The sequence below is a fragment of the Giraffa tippelskirchi genome, chromosome 12 (genome assembly GCF_054371585.1).
Source record: "Giraffa tippelskirchi isolate mGirTip1 chromosome 12, T2T-mGirTip1v1.2.pri, whole genome shotgun sequence".
Lineage (NCBI taxonomy): Eukaryota > Metazoa > Chordata > Mammalia > Artiodactyla > Giraffidae > Giraffa > Giraffa tippelskirchi.
In genome coordinates, this window is record NC_137286.1 from 17,532,964 (window position 1) to 17,549,987 (window position 17,024).

The 17,024-nt window shown below is 37.2% G+C and overlaps 1 protein-coding gene across 3 annotated transcripts in view; it reads right to left on the reverse strand.

The window, feature by feature from the left end:
- The window catches only part of LRFN5 (leucine rich repeat and fibronectin type III domain containing 5), a 984,773-nt gene that overhangs the window by 123,987 nt on the left and 843,762 nt on the right, over positions 1–17,024 (reverse strand). For all 3 annotated transcript variants that reach the window (XR_014070505.1, XM_081547234.1, XM_081547233.1), the window contains one exon: positions 15,278–15,453. The gene's annotated coding sequence lies outside the window, so the exon portion shown is untranslated. The remainder of the gene's footprint in view (positions 1–15,277; positions 15,454–17,024) is intronic.

Consider the following 17,024-nt stretch of genomic DNA (forward strand, 5'->3'; position numbering starts at 1 on the left):
AATCAAGCTTTCTTGAGAGTGCAGAGAAAAGGTCATGATGGGGCTAGAGGAAATTCTAATAAAGTAAACATAACAAATATTAAGGGATTCAAATATGATTCTATTCTTCCCCAAAAAAGGAACTCATGAATTTCCTTAATGGCATTCTAACGTTGAGTACAATGTAAATTAGGAAAAAAAGACCATCTTAAAATAAAGACAGAATCAGAAACTGAGTTAAGGTTTGATGAGTCCCATTATCATGATCCGTTAAAATCTAAAACTATCACAATAGAAACTCCGTAACATTCATTATCAAGAAAATGATGAAAAGGAAAATTGTGCTTCCCTAGTTTGTAAAAATCCATATATCTTAAATTGGTACTTACCATAAAATGACAGTGCAAACATCATACACAATGACAAAACATGAAAAACAGTTCTTTAAAGGAGAGAAAATATAAGAATGGCCATGATCATTATTTGCATTCACAATGATAAGATCTCCTAACCAGTAATTAGATAACAGAATTATAAGGAAAATTTTAATATTGCTATCTTACAGATAAATTTAAGAACAAATACAAACTACTAAAACTAGTAATAACTTAGCAAAGTTGCTTAGAAAGCATAATGACTAAAAAGCAATGTTACTAAACAGGCACAATCAGCTGAAAATGTAACATTTTAAAAGTCTATTAGCAAAAGCACAAAACATCATGAAGAAACAAAAGAGAAATGCAAGACATACAAGGAGAAATTAAAAAAAAAACTTTATTATAGGACCTACAAAAGATCATTGATAGATATACTAAAAAATTGAAAAAATAAAATATTTCTTCCCAAACTAAAATTATTTGAGCAAATGTGACTTTGGTAAAATTTACATGATGTTTCACCAAACTTCTGTATCCCAAATTGAAACAAAAGGATACAGAGTAAAGAACCAACGTTAGCCAAAGCAAATGTGAGGGAGGAATGAGAGGAATGGATTCATTTATCTTACCATCTAGCAAGACATAAGTAGAATAATTAGATTACAGCATCGTTTTTGTGTAGAGATGAACAGAATAATAAACTAAAATAGAAAATCAAGAAATACCTCTATGCATATGGGAAAGCTCTGTGTATGGCGGAGTTAGAATTTCAGTTTGATAGGAAAGGATAAATCATTCAATAAAAAACAGTATCAGGACAGTTGATTACCAAAATGGGAAAAAAAAAACCTAAAATACAACTCCAAATATAATATAGCTTCTGAACTATCCAAAAATATGTGAAGATACTTTTAAAATACTAAAAGAATACATAGGAAAATATTTTCCTTTCTTCAATATTAGAGAACAACATCTTAAACAATGCCAAAAAAAAAAGCATATACACATATATCAAAACCAAAAGAAACAACTGGTAATTCTGCCACATTAAAATGAAAACACTTTATCGGGGTAATGAGTTCCTGAGACAGCCCCTTTTCCAGAGCTTGGGGTCCTTCATACATATTTTTCTGTAAAAATGATTTGCTTGCTTTTATCACTGCACTGTTCCTTAAAATTAAAGACTGAAACTTAAATATTTTGTAAAATATATTGATGAAATGATGACAATAAAGTGTGCTGAATTATGGCATGCATATTGTGTGTGAAACATTGAATATGTCAGTAACATTTATATTTAAATACTACCTCCATGTTACTAGTGTAGGTAAGCATAGAATGCTCACAGAACGAAACTACATAAGACCCGTGAATACTCTCTCCCCGAGCCATAAAGTGAAAGTGGAAGTGTTCGTTGCTCAGTCATGTCCAATCTTTGACTCTTTGTGACTCCACGGATGGTATAGTCCACCAGGCTCCTCTGTCCATGGGATTCTCCAGGCAAGAATACTGGAGTGGGTTGCAATGCCTTTCTCCAGGGGATCTTCCTGACCCAGGGATTGAACCCAAGTCTCCTGCATTGCAGGCAGATTCTTTACTGTCTTAGCCACCTAGGAAGCCCCAATATCATAAAAAGAGGTGCTTAAAAAGCATCTCAGTCTGTCTGCCCTCTGATGCCCTCATGGTGGAGAGGTCTGAAAGAATGGGGTCCACTGGAGAAGGGAATGGCAAACCACTTCGGTATTCTTGCCTTGAGAACCCCTTGAACAGTATGAAAAGGAAAAAAGATAGGACGCTGAAAGATGAACTCCCCAGGTCAGTAGGTGCCCAATATACTACTGGAGATCAGTGGAGAAATAACTACAGAAAGAAGGAAGGGATGGACCCAAAACAAAAACAACATCCAGTTGTGGATGGGACTGGTGATAGAAGCAAGGCTCAATGCTGTAAAAAGCAATAGTGCATAGGAACCTGGAATGTTAGGTCCATGAATCAAGGAAAAGTGTAAGTGGTCAAACAGGAGATGGCAAGAGTGAACATCGACATTCTAGGAATCAGCAAACTAACATGGACTGGAATGGGTGAATTTAACTCAGATGACCATTGTATCTATTACTGTGGGCAGGAATCCATTAGAAGAAATGGAGTAGCCATCATGGTCAACAAAAGAGTCTGAAATGCAGTACTTGGATGCAACCTCAAAAACGACAGAATGATCTCTGTTCGTTTCCAAGGCAAACCATTCAGTATCATGGTAATCCAAGTCTATGCCCCGACCAGTAATGCTGAAGCAGGTGAGGTTGAACGGATCTATGAAGACCTACAAGACCTTCTAGAACAAACACCCAAAAATGATGTCCTTTTCATTATAGTGGACTGGAATGCAAAAGTAGGAAGTCAAGAAACACCTGGAGTAACAGGCAAATATGGCCTTGGAGTACAGAATGAAGCAGGGCAAAGGCTAATAGAGTTCTGTCAAGAGAACGCACTGGTCATAGCAAACACCCTCTTCCAACGACGCAAGAGAAGCCTCTACACATGGACATAACTAGATGGTCAGCACCGAAATCAGACTGATTATATTCTTTGCAGCCAAAGATGGAGAAGCTCTACACAGTCAGTAAAAACAAGACCGGGAGCTGACTGTGGCTCAGATCATGAACTGCTTATTGCCAAATTCAGACTTAAATTGAAGAAAGTAGGGAAAACCACTAGTCCATTCAGGTATGACCTAGAGCAAATCCCTTATGAGTATACAGTATAAGTGACAAATAGATTTAAGGGACTAGACCTGATAGACAGAGTGCCTGATGAGCTATGGACAGAGGTTTGTGACATTGTACAGGAGACAGGGATCAAGACAATCCCCATGGAAAAGAAATGCAAAAAAGCAAAATGGCTGTCTGAGTAGGCCTTACAGATAGCTGGGAAGGGAAGAGAAGCGAAAAGCAAAGGAGAAAAGGAAAGATATTCCCATTTGAATGCAAAGTTCCAAAGAATAGCAAGGAGAGATAAGAAAGCCCACTCAGCCATCAAGGCAAAGAAATAGAGGAAAACAACACAATGGGAAAGACTAGAGATCTCCTCAAGAAAATTAGAGATACCAAGGGAACATTTCATGCAAAGATGGGCTCAATAAAGGACACAAATGGTAGGGACCTAACAGAAGCAGAAGATATTAAGATGAGGTGGCAAGAATACACAGAAGAACTGTACAAAAAAGATCTCACGACCCAGATAATCACGATGATATGATCACTCACCTAGAGCCAGACATCCTGGAATGTGAAGTCAAGTGGGACTTAGGAAGCAACACTACAAACAAAGCTAGTGGAGGTGATGGAATTCCAGTTGAGCTATTTCAAATCCTGAAAGATGATGCTGTGAAAGTGCTGCACTCAATATTCCAGCAAATTTGAAAACTCAGCAGTGGCCACAGGATTGGAAAAGGTCAGTTTTCATTCCAATCCCAAAGAAAGGCAATGCTAAAGAATTCTCGAACTACCACACAGTTGCACTCATCTCACACGCTAGTAAAATAATGCTCAAAATTCTCCAAGCCAGGCTTCAGCAATACGTGAACTGTGCACTTCCAGATGTTCAAGCTGGTTTTAGAAAAAGCAGAAGAACCAGAGATCAAATTGTCAACACCCACTGGATCATCGATAAAGCAAGAGAGCTCCAGAAAAACATCTATTTCTGCTTTATTGACTATGCCAAAGCCTTTGACTGTGTGGATCACAATAAACTGTGGAAAATTCTGAAAGAGATGGGAATACCAGACCACTTGACCTGCCTCTTGAGAAATCTGTATGCAGGTCAGGAAGCAACAGTTAGAACTGGACATGGAACAACAGACTGGTTCCAAATAGGAAAAGGAGTACATCAAGGCTGTATATTGTCACCCTGCTTATTTAACTTATATGCAGAGTATATCATGAGAAACACTGGGCTGGAAGAAGCACATGCTGGAATCAAGACTGCTGGGAGAAATATCTATAACCTCAGATATGCAGATGACACCACCCTTATGGGAGAAAGTGAAGAGGAACTAAAAAGCGTCTTGATGAAAGTGTAAAAGTTGAGTGAAAAAGTTGGCTTAAAGCTCAACATTCAGAAATCTAAGATCATAGCATATGGTCCCATCACTTCATGGCAAATAGATGGGGAGACAGTGGAAAGAGTGTCAGACTTTATTTTGGGGGGCTCTAAAATCACTGCAGATGGTGATTGCAGCCATGAAATTAAAAGATGCTTACTCCTTGGAAGGAAAGTTATGTCCAACCTAGATAGCATATTAAAAAGCAGAGAGATTACTTTGCCAACAAAGGTCTCTCTAGTCAAGGCTATGGTTTTTCTAGTAGTCATGTATGGATGTTAGAGTTGGACTGTGAAGAAGGCTGAGCACCGGAGTATTGATGCTTTTGAGCTGTGGTGTTGGAGAAGACTCTTGAGAGTCCCTTGGATTGCAAGGAGATCCAATCAGTACATCCTAAAGGAGATCAGTCCTCGGTGTTCATTGGAAGGACTGATGCTGTAGCTGAAACTCCAATACTTTGGCCACCTCATGCAAAGAGCTGAGTCATTGGATAAGACCCTGATGCTTGGAAGGATTGGGGGTGGGAGGAGAAGGGCACGTCAGAGGATGAGATGGCTGGATGGAATTACTGACTCAATGGACATGAGTATGGGTAAACTCCAGGAGTTGGTGATGGACAGGGAGGCCTGGCGTGCTGCAATTCATGGGGTCACAAAGAGTCGGACACAACTGAGTGACTGAACTGAACTGAACTATGACACATGACGTGGAACATCTTTTCACATGATTTTTTTTGCCATCTGTGTCGCTCCTTTGCTGAGGTGCCTGATAAGGTTTTTGGCTCATTTTCTAAACAAGTTGTGCTTTCAGTGCTGAGTTTTAAGAGTTCAGTGTGCATTCTGAACAACAGTCTTTTATCAGATGTGTTTTTTGAAAAATATTTTCTCCCAGTCTGCAGCCGGTCTTCTTATTCTCTTGACAAGTATTTCTCAAACAAGAGAAGTTTTTATTTTTAAAGAAGTCCAGCTTATCAATTATTTTATTTGTAGATTGTTTCTTAGGCATTGTATATGAAAACGTATCACCATATCCAGTGTTATCCAGCTTTTCTCCTATGTTATCATATAGGATTTTATAACATTGTATGTTATATTTAGGTCTCTGATCTATTTTGAGTTAACTTTTGTGAAGCTTGTAAGTCTGTGTCTAGATTCATTTTTTATTGTGTATGAACAGCTGTTCTGGCACCATTTGTTGAACAGACTATGTTTGCTCCATTGTATTGCTTTTGCTCCTTTGTCAAAGATCAGTTGACTGTACTTACGGGGGTCCACTCCTGGCCTCTCTATTCTTGCCAGTACACTGATATATTTGCCCACTCTTTCACAAACACTACACTTTCCTAATCACTGTAGCTTTACAGTAAAGGCTTCCCAGGTGGCGCAGTAATAAAAGAATACACTGGCCAATGCAGGCGACGCAAGTGATGCAAGTTCGATCCCTGGGTTGGGAAGATCCCCTAGAGAAGGAAACGGCTACCCACTCTAGCATTCTTGCTTGGAAAATTCCATGGTCAGAGGAGCCTGAAGGGCTACTGTCCATGGGATTCAAAGAGTCAGACACAACTGAGCACAGCCTAGTCTTACAGTAAAACTTGAAATTTGGTATCATCAGTCCTTCAACCTTGTTTTTCTTCAATATTGTGTTGGTTATTCTAGGCCTTTTTCATCTCAGCATAAATTTTACAATCAGTTTATGAATAGCCACGAAATGAGTTTTTGGGATTTTGATTGGAATTGCATTGAGTCTATAGATCAAGTTGGCAAGTAATGCTGCTGCTGCTGCTAAGTCGCTTCAGTCGTGTCCGGCTCTGTGAGACACCATAGACAGCAGCCCACCAGGCTCCCCCGTTCCTGGGATTCTCCAGGCAAGAACACTGGAGTGGGTTGCCATTTCCTTCTCCAATGCATGAACGGAAAAGTGAAAGTGAAGTCGCTCAGTCGTGTCTGACTCTTAGCGACTCCATGGACTGCAGCCTACCAGCCTCCTCCATCCATGGGATATTCCAGGCAAGAGTACTAGAGTGGGGTGCCATTGCCTTCTCTTTGGCAACTAATTATATCCTGACGATATTGAGTCCTCCCCTCAATGAACATGGAATATCTACTTTTTTAACTGTATGTTTATACTATTTTTATATTTTACTTGCATGAGACCCTTTTACATGCTCCAGAATTTATAATATTTGGATCACTTAAAGTATTAAATTACATATTTGGATTTGAGCTATAAGATAATTTGTATAATTTTATCAAACATTTTGATGTTTAGTCTTGTTTTTGATTTTTAGTAAACTTCTATTTATTCAGAATGATCATGGGTTGCTGGTTAATTTACATTCTAGTGAAGTAAAATTTCTCTATGTCCTAAGCAGAGATTACTAATTTGCAAGGAATTGCAGCATATCAAAACACACCTAATACTGAAAAAGAGAAACACAATATATATATATATAAGTAACCATTTCTCATATAGATTTTTTGAGCCTTGGATTTGCCATTCTTATTATTTTAATGTATTTGATCTGTGTATTTTTAAAGTAAATCCCTGATATTTGCTGTTTCTTATATGCATACCATGCATAAAAGTGCATTGTCAAATGCATAAATAAGTGGTCTTTTGGTTTATTTGAAGCAGATTAAGTAAGAGTTTCTTATGTAGTAGTACATCTTATAGAGTTACTGCTTTCTGGATTTATTTCTGAAGGTGACTCAAGAAATATCCTGAGAAACAAAAGCATAAAAAACTCTATTTGAGCAAAACACTTGCCTGAGTCTAGAGCAGAGACACAATCATTTCTGAGATTTAAAATACATGAGAACAAAATATTACTTGTTCACATGGATATCATGTGGCAAAAATAAATGATAAAGATACTAACGAGACTGAGTAAGGATAAGTTAGATTGATGATTGCTAGATTATTACTGGATATTTTCTTCAATATCTTCCTTATTTATCATTACTTTTCATAACAGAGTAGTATAGATCTCTTTTTATAAATACCCTTGGTACAACTGCATGTGGAATCACATGGATTCTGTCTCCAAGTATTAGAAATCAGGAATACTACTGTGAAACTACCAATAAAAAATACCAAAGTATTGCTAATGAGGTTTAAATAATTTCTCTATATGTTTAATAAAAGCTACTTGTATGTTATGATGAATACAGGACAAACCCAAGTGATTCAGATACTGGATGTATGCCAGGCTCACTATTATGTGACTCATTCCTGGATACCAGTTTCCAGAATGAGGATATTTACATATAACTGCATCAATAAAATCCATCAATAATATAGGTCCACTCTCATTATCACTCTAACTGCTACATATAGAGTCATTCTTTAACTAAATCTGATCTAAAATCAAATTTTCAGATTCTACCATTTCACTTCAAGATGCATATAATTAATATGAAAAGTGCTTCAAAATACAATCCTAATAAAATGAACACATTTTGTTAAATTGCATATAAAATATTTCATCTGTATTTTTGTTTCAGTCCTCTTTCTTAAGTAGAGAATTCTTATCATGAAAAAGTGTATCTTTCTGTCTCTTTATAAATAACGGATGCATATTTTCAATTGCAAATTATTTCTGTGTTAGAATCATTGTTAGTAGGTATTGAAATAACCTAAGAGGCACTCATTTGCCTGTAATGGAATACTATCTTCAAGACATAAATAAGTAAGCAGGTTTTAAAAGGTTATTTGTTTTCTAGATATTAAACAGTGTGTTAAGGCTTCAGGATTTAGCACAGTAATCCATATTTGCATGCAAGTGATCACAAAGAAAGCCAGATTCTTATTATGGATTTAGAACTGTCTGATACTATCAGGAATAGTCACCTTAAAACAAAAGTTGCTTTTACCTCAGCACCAAAGCTTTCACCTCAGTTGCTAAAACTTATTTGCCTGATCTTTCACCATATATACACACAGAAAATGTGTTTTTATATCAAGTAAGTTATACCTTGAATATTTCTAACAGCCCATTAATTAATAAGACAAATGACCATGCTGCAAGGTCACAGCTGTCACTCATACAGTTTTACATATGTAATCAGGGGTGATAGAAGGTCATCATTTAGAGGAACCCATACATTACCTCCTGCTTGCCTGCATTCCCAGTGGTGTGCCTTATTTATTCCCTCTCAGTGATAAAATATCTTCAGCACCACTGGTGTTCTTAAACATTCTATTAACATATATTAAATACCTTTGTGTCAAACCATATCATCTAAGTTAAATGTACAAAGCTAGCAGTTTTCAAAATGAAGTCTCTAGGTTTTCTTATATTACTAATATTTTCAGCTAGTAATGATATGTTTCTAAGGTCTCTGATTTTTACACATCTTTCCATGTAGTTCTGAGCATATATTTTAATATTTCTTCCCTTCTTGTTATGTCATTAGCAATATTAAGTTGCTGTTTGTGATCAATATAGGATACACATTTTCTCCCAGTCTGTGAGTTTCTTCATGGTAAAATGAATTTTTTTCTGAAAGAAGCCTTTGTACTGCCAGTTTTTTCCCTTTCTGTAAAGCCTCCCACACACTACTTAATATTGATGGAGAGATGCCTTGGTATACCCAGAGAATTCCAAATCTGACATATGTTAAAATACTCCTAGTGCAGAGCATAGTGATTCAAAAGAGGTGAACTGCATAGCCAGTGGAACAGGGTGCTCATCACAATAAACTGGGTAAGGTTGGGTCCATATAAACTGGATTTTTTCCAATGAGTTTCTTAGCCAATGCTTTGCAATTAAGATTGTTGCCATGCATCTAACGTCAGTTGCCAGAAGTACTCTCCACATGACATCAATTTCTTCTGGCCTTAAATGTAAAGTAATCATTATCTCCTAAAGCAAAGCATTTCTTTAGATCTCTTCCCAGGACTCTTCACAGTAAGAGCTATAGTATTAGCAACCCACAGGGCCAACGCTAACAGTAGACAGAGCAGAAGCCTTTCTACATCAAACACTGCCAGCTAAGACATTTTTAATTTTGGTGTCAGTACTTAAGGGCTTTAGGGAGAACCATGCATTCTCTCTCTAGCTTCTGGAATTTTTACCTAAATGGGACAATGCATCAGCACATTAACAATAGTCCAAGGCTGAAACCTATCTCTGAGGCCCAGACAAACTCTACCTCTAATAAGAATTACGCTGGCATCATCTCAGATACAGGCAAGCTCTTTTTCCCTTGAACATGACTATGTGTAGCTTTCCTTCACTGTTTATTTTTTGCTAGTTATTTCTGCATTGTAATGCCCTTACTTCTCTTGAAAGAAACTGTAAGTCGTTCGGTCGTGTCCAACTCTTTGCAACCCCATGGACTATACAGGCCATGGAATTCTCCAGGCCAGAATACTGGAGTGGGGCGTGTGTGAATGTGAAAGTCGCTCAGTCATGTCTGACTCTTTGCGACCCCATGGACTAAACAGTCCATGGAATTCTCCAGGCCAGAATACTTAAGTGGGTAGACCTTCCCTTCTCCAGGGGATCTTTCCAACTCAGGGATTGAACCCAGGTCTCCCTCATTGTAGGCAAATTCTTTACCAGCTTCTCCTACTGATCTACAATTATTTCTAGACCAAAATTTTAGTTAGATTCATTTGTCTCTGCTTCACAATAGTAAGGGCAGGTCTTGATCTGCCATGGATCACAAAACAAGATCCTGAAGAATGATGCTGAGCTAACAAGGGAGGTCGGGCAGCAGTGTAAGGGCGCTGGAAAAGCAGCCACCCACTGTGAATGGTGAGCCTGAAGTAAAATGGGGTCATGCTCTGAAAAGAGAAAAATGCAAAATAAATTAAGACATCTAATAGTTGATATTAATACTTAAAAATTTTGTTCTAGTTGATGTCATTAGAACTTATTTTCTAAAACAAAAGCAAAATAATGTTCATGTTTTACATGATAGAAGCTTCCTGTGCCTTGGATTTAACACTCATATTTGAACATTCATATTTAACATATACCATTGTCAGTATCGGATAAGGCAATGGCACCCCACTCCAGTACTCTTGCCTGGAAAATCCCATGGACGGAGGAGCCTGGTAGGCTGCAGTCCATGGGGTCACGGAGAGTAGGACACGACTGAGCGACTTCACTTTCACTTTTCACTTTCATGCATTGGAGAAGGAAATAGCAACCCACTCCAGTGTTCTTGCCTGGAGAATCCCAGGGACAGCAGAGCTTGGTGGGCTGCCGTCTATGGGGTCGCACAGAGTCGGACACGACTGAGGTGACGCAGCAGCAGCATTGTCAGTATAGACGTAAACACATTTAGGCCACTACTTGCAGAGCTATTAGTTCTAGAAATAAAAGACCTAGTTCTTGTCAGTAGAATCATCGTTTCAGGAACTTTATAACAAAGTCATGAAAGTCATAAGGAAAACTATCTCTGTAAGTCACTAAAGAAAGGCAAACAACAAAATAAAAACGACAAAAAAACCCAACTTGACAGAAAGGCAAAATATAAGCACTAATTTTTCAGTAACATTTCTTGCCTGTGACAATTTTCTCTGATACCCTAGTGATTATTTTACAGATGTCAGAGACTTTTTCTCTCTTAAAACACACACACACATACATACACGCACATGTGGGTGTGGGAGGGAGGGGTTCTATGGCTGTTTTCACAGTGCCTAAAGAAGAAAAGAAAAGGAGACACAATATTTAGCAAAATGGACATGGACTGTGACTTTACAGGGCTTTCATCCTGGAGGGGAAGTCAGTTTTAGTTAGCAAACTGCACAAAGAGACGAGATGTCAATGAATTAGTTATACGGTGCTGTGACACCCTAAAATACAAGGGGATGATCCTGTGAGGTGAAGCAAGAAAGGGTTCCTTCAGGAAGCAAATACTGTGTTGAGATACAAGGCAAAAAGGAGATGGGAGTGGTTATCCCACTTAGGGAATATCAACTACGTGCAAAGTTCTCAGGGGAGGTTACGTGACAGGTAAGAAGCCCTGAAATGCATATGGAATGCAGGGAAGGAAGGGAGCATCATGTGGGTTGAATTGGAGGCATTTAAAAAAAGTGTTCACCCATGGGAGTGTTGTAAGCCATGATGAAGCTTGGTCTACGTTCTAAGGGGAATGGTCTTTAGGGGGTGTGTCATCTTAGTTTTCTACTTTGTAAAGCTCTATTTGCTACCTATGTAGACAGACTAGGTGCATCATTGCAAGTGAGCAGATAATTCAAGAGGCCTCTGGAGTAGCCCAGGGGAGAAATTATGGGAGGACCAGGGTACTGATGGTCCCAAATGGAGAAAAGTGGATGGATTTAAGAAATATTTTGGTAGGTAAATATGACCAGATTAGGTGATGGAATTGTGGAATGAAAGAGTGAGGAGATAGGTGATTTTTATTTTTTTCCTGGTACAGGATGATGTCATTTACTGAGCTCAGGTCTATCAAAAAAGCATGTTTGTAGAGATGGCCAAGAGCTTAGTTTGCGACATGTTAAATTAAGGCACTTAGGTGATTAGACATATCAATTTGGAAATGACCGGCACTAAGTACATAAATAAATGAGAGTCAATATAAAGTTTTTTATTCTCCCTTCTTTTCTTACTGAGCACTGCATTATGTAACATATTTACTCTCTGCTCTACCTTTCAGGATTATTGAACCCAATTCATGTATTTACTTCAGTGTGTCACTTTGTCCTATCAATAAACCTAATTCTCTGTGTTTTTGTGGCTCAAGCATCTGGAATGATTTCAAGTATCAATGATTTCAATGATTTAGCCATACGATATATGTATATATGTGAAAATAAAAAAAAATAAAACACAGGTTGAGAGCATACTCAAATTTTTAAAGCTTCCTCATATTCATATTACATATTTAATGTCATTAAGGCTACCTTTGGAGAAGGAAACGGCAACCCACTCCAGTATTCTTGCCTGGAGAATCCCAAGGACAGAGGAGTCTGGCGGGCTGCAGTCCATGGGGTCCCACAGAGTCGGACACGACTGAAGTGATGTAGCTCAGCACAAGGCTACTTTACTCTTTAGAAGGCATACTAGCCTGGTAACTATCATTGCTGCTATGAGTATATTCAATTATGTTTAGGAAATCAGTCCTGAATATTCATTGGAAGGACTGATGCTGAAGCTGAAACTCCAGTACTTTGGCCACCTGATGTGAAGAACTGACTCCTTGGAAAAGACCCTGACACTGGGAAAAACTGAAGGTGGGAGGAAAAGGGAACGACAGAGGATGAGATGGTTGGATGGCATCACCGACATGATGGACACGAGTTTGAGTAGGCTCCGTGGGTTGGTGATGGACAAGAAAGCCTGGCGTGCTTGGTGTCCATGGGGTCACAAAGAGTCAGACACGACTGAGCAACTGAACTGTACTGAACTGATATATTTACACAGGCATGTACTCTCCTCTTCAGACACTATTTTTTATTCTTTAAATTTACCTGTGCTTTAGCTAAACAAGAACAGCAGAAATAGATAAAAGTATCTCTTCTGATCAAAACTAATTGAAAAGGCCACAGTGAGAAAAATAACCATCATAATACCACCACCTCAACTGACCTGCACTAATAACAAACAGGCCTTCCATTATCTCATTCTTTTAGTACTTCTCCATTCATTACTTCCACTAAGAAAGTTCCCAGTATCCCATTTAGTTTTTTAAAGGGATTTTAATGGATGTGCTATGAATTTTCAATGAGCTATTTGAAATTTGAGGAATCTAATTAGGAATTTATTTACTTTCTCTTTTTTAAGTGTGATTAATTCCATGCAAGACTTTTAGCCTAATGTTACTCCAAAGGAAAAAATAAAATGGAAAAGGAGGTTCTACTTTTACAAACTAATGGACTGGCAATTAAAAAAATTGAATTAAACATTAACTCAGAAGAGTCGTTTTCAATATATAAATTATTTCTGTTTAGCCTTCTATTGCCAGGTTAATTAAGTAAATCCCTTTGGCCTTGATTATAGCCATTAGTAAATGAAAATGTAGTTGAATTCACTAGGTCTTCTGATTTACACTAGGGAATCTACATCAGTAAATACATTTCCTTGGCTAACAGCTTTCATAAAGTCTGATGTTTATTTAGAAAAAGTCAGCTTTATCCGTGAAAAACAAAAATTAATTAATTATATAATTCATTGTTTGGGTAGATAAACTCTCTGTAGCTTCTTGTGGGGTTGCCTTTAAGAAACAAACCCCAGATAGTCCACATCTAAAAAATGTGTCAAATTACCTCAAGCTCAGAGAATATCCTCAACTTACTTAAGAAAAGAAAAAGGTGGAAAACTTAGAATGTCTTCCTCAAGTTGTTTTATTTAAGAAAAAGCTCAAGGACAAAAGCCTTGAAAGCAATTCTTAAGATAAATGAATAAATCATGTACATAAAGAGTACAAAATCATTAAATATACATAGAAAAAACCTACACTAAAATAGTGATTTGTAATCTATCTTCTGTATATTCAGATTCATCATTTTATGCTACAGTTAGAGTTACAATGAATTAACCTCAAAATAACCCAATACATTCTTGTGTTTATGTCTTAAAAGTAGTCCTTCTATATTACTTTCAGTACACGAGCAACGATATACTGGTGGCCTGTTTTAAATCTTTTACAAGGGTAACACTCTGATTCAGAAATAAATTCTTAGCAGTCTCTATATTCTCTAAGGACATAGACCTGTCGGTTGCTGGCATATTAAGCTGTAATATGTTACAAAATAAAAAGTAAGGTTATTAAGTATCTCCTACTCATTCCCTTCAAGGAAATTTCAATTGCCAAGCACTGAATTACTAAAACAATCTAGACTACATCAAATTTATCCTGTCTGTAAAAATATACCCATAATCATTTTCTGTATGGTCACAATGTGATACAAATATATCTTTAACAGCAGCAAGAGGCACTTAAATCAAGTGTTTTGGAGAAGTAAAAAAGAAATACTCTAAATTTAAACCAAATAAACTAGACAAATGGCAAAAAGATAGAATCTAACATATGGACTAGGAAAGTCTAAAGTTTTCGAAATAAACTCTCTTTACTATCAAACCCTGTAAATACAAATAATCATGTAATTGATGTATTTACCTAATTTAGCCAGCAACTAGAAAGAAGAGAGATAAACACGTAGTTGGGAATTTGGTTTTGGGTCGTATACACAATACATTATGCTATATAATTTGCAAACTCTTCATGTCCCCCTTTTTCCTTTAATTTTCCTACATATGATTTCCCTTGTCCTTAGTTTTTCTGAACGCATATGTATAGGCTGCCATAACTCTCCTTCAGTGACACAGAGAACATGTCATTCATTGAATCAACCCATCAAGAAAAGTACCATTTCGAGCACCAGTCCCTTACCTTCTATGAAGCAATAGAGATCACAGACCTGGAATGAGTACTAGAGTTTCAAGAAACAAAAAACCAGGGATTGTATTCAATCTTCATAACTTATCAGTCAAGGAACTTTGATAAAATACTTGATCATTCTGAATTTGTTTATTCATGTGCAATCATTATTATTTCAATCTCTCCCATGTCTATGCCTCAAGACTGCAAATAAATTTATGATAACACAAGTGAAATCTCAAAAAAAATTTTGAATATTGCATAAAAGTATAGGTTAGCAACATCAATGTGGTAGAATTTGTATCTTCAAAAAAGACAGGACTCAAAAAATAAAAGAAATATTCAGTGATGAATAACATTGGCTTTTAATTTGTATATTAATTAGTAAGATTTCTAGTTAGGCTAAGCTAAAGTGTTTTTAAACCCACTGGCAATGACCAAACTGAATGCGATCAACTTACTTCTGGAGCCTGAAGAGTTCCTCACTGCAGAGAAGGAGTCAGCACTCTGCCTGGCTGCTGCAGAAGACGGACAAGGTGAAAGCATCTCCAAAGTTGATTTTGAGGATGGTGACAGAAGTAAGGGTGCTCAGCTACTACATATCTTCCCAACACCTGGCAGAATGGTTACAGGGACTCTTCAAAGGAGACAAGAATGAAAAAAAGGATATCAAAATATGCTAATGAAGTATCTTTGAAAAATATAGTTGCTGTTAACTGTGTGATCAATTTCAATCTCCATCAGGAATATCACTAAATAGAACTTAAATATTCATAGATTTGCATAATAAGGCTTTCCATTGGAATGTGTAATATGCTCTGATTCTAATAAATATGTCAGCAGCCTGCTTTTCACTTTTGGAAGTTTTCTTATCTCATAATTGAAAATAGTTTAAACAATCATACAATACATCAAAGTTCAATTTTCTTTAAATTTGAATGAATTCAACTTGTAGGCTACTATTAAATGCTAATCATCCCTACTAAGTAACAGAAACCCTACAATGTGGATACAGCAATGAATGAATCTTGTTAGTTTTGCCCTCATGGAGTTAAACTGGGCTTCCCTTGTAGCTCAGCTGGTAAAGAATCCGCCTGCAATACAGGAGACCCTGGTTCAATTCCTGGGTCAGGAAGATCTGCTGGAGAAGGGATAGGCTACCCACTCCGGTATTCTCAGGCTTCCCTGGTGACTCAGCTAGTAAAGAATCTGCCTGCAATGGAGGGGTTCTGGGTTGGGAAGATCCCCTGGGGAAGGGAACAGCTACCCACTCCAGTATTCTGGCCTGAAGAATTCCATGGACTGTATAGCCCATTGGGGCACAAAGAGTTGGACATGACTGAGTGACTTTCACTTTCATGGAGTTAATAGTTTGCCAAGTTGCCTGTTCTTTTCTTATATAGATAAAATCCATTTATTTCAACCCATACATCTGGGAGAAAATACAGAGATGTGCCATTTGTATTTTAACTTCACGTCAGCAGATTGCTGATTTCTACCTGTTTCTGAAAGATCCATGTCAATCTAAATAATAATCAACCTAGCTCTATGAGACACAATATTTACTTGCTTTCCCTTAAGATCTATATACTAGTATCACTGATACTCGATCACTGTCAATTTTTAATGTAGAAATAGGCTAAGTTTTAAAAATGTTCTTGAAATGAGTAAAAGCATTTTGATTTTACTTTGCTATGACTTATTTTATCCACAGAGGCAAACGTGAGGAGTAGTATAATTCCAAAGATTGAGAATAAAAACAGACTGAAGATGATACAAGGATGACTCAAGTTTAGCTTATTGTTTCCGCTATCTCCATTTGTAAAGATGTGTGAATGATCTTAAAAGTCAAAATTTAAGAGGGTGATTGCATTGTTCTGAGAGACTTAATAATTACAACTTTATCCAAAAAGAAAGGTAAACTATTGCTAAGTTAATACGGAATTTATTCCAACATTCTAAAAATCAATGCACAGATAAACGATAAAGTTGACTAAAAGTACAAGAATCTGCCTGCAATGTAGGAGACCTGGGTTCGATCCCTGGGTTGGAAAGATCCCCTGGAGAATGGAATGGCTACCCACTCCAGTATTCTGGCTTGGAGAATTTCATAGACTATTCCACGGGGCCGCAGGAGTCAGATAAAACTGAGCAACTTTCACTTTGACTTTTCACATTACATTTTCTTTATTTCAAAGTATTTTTATG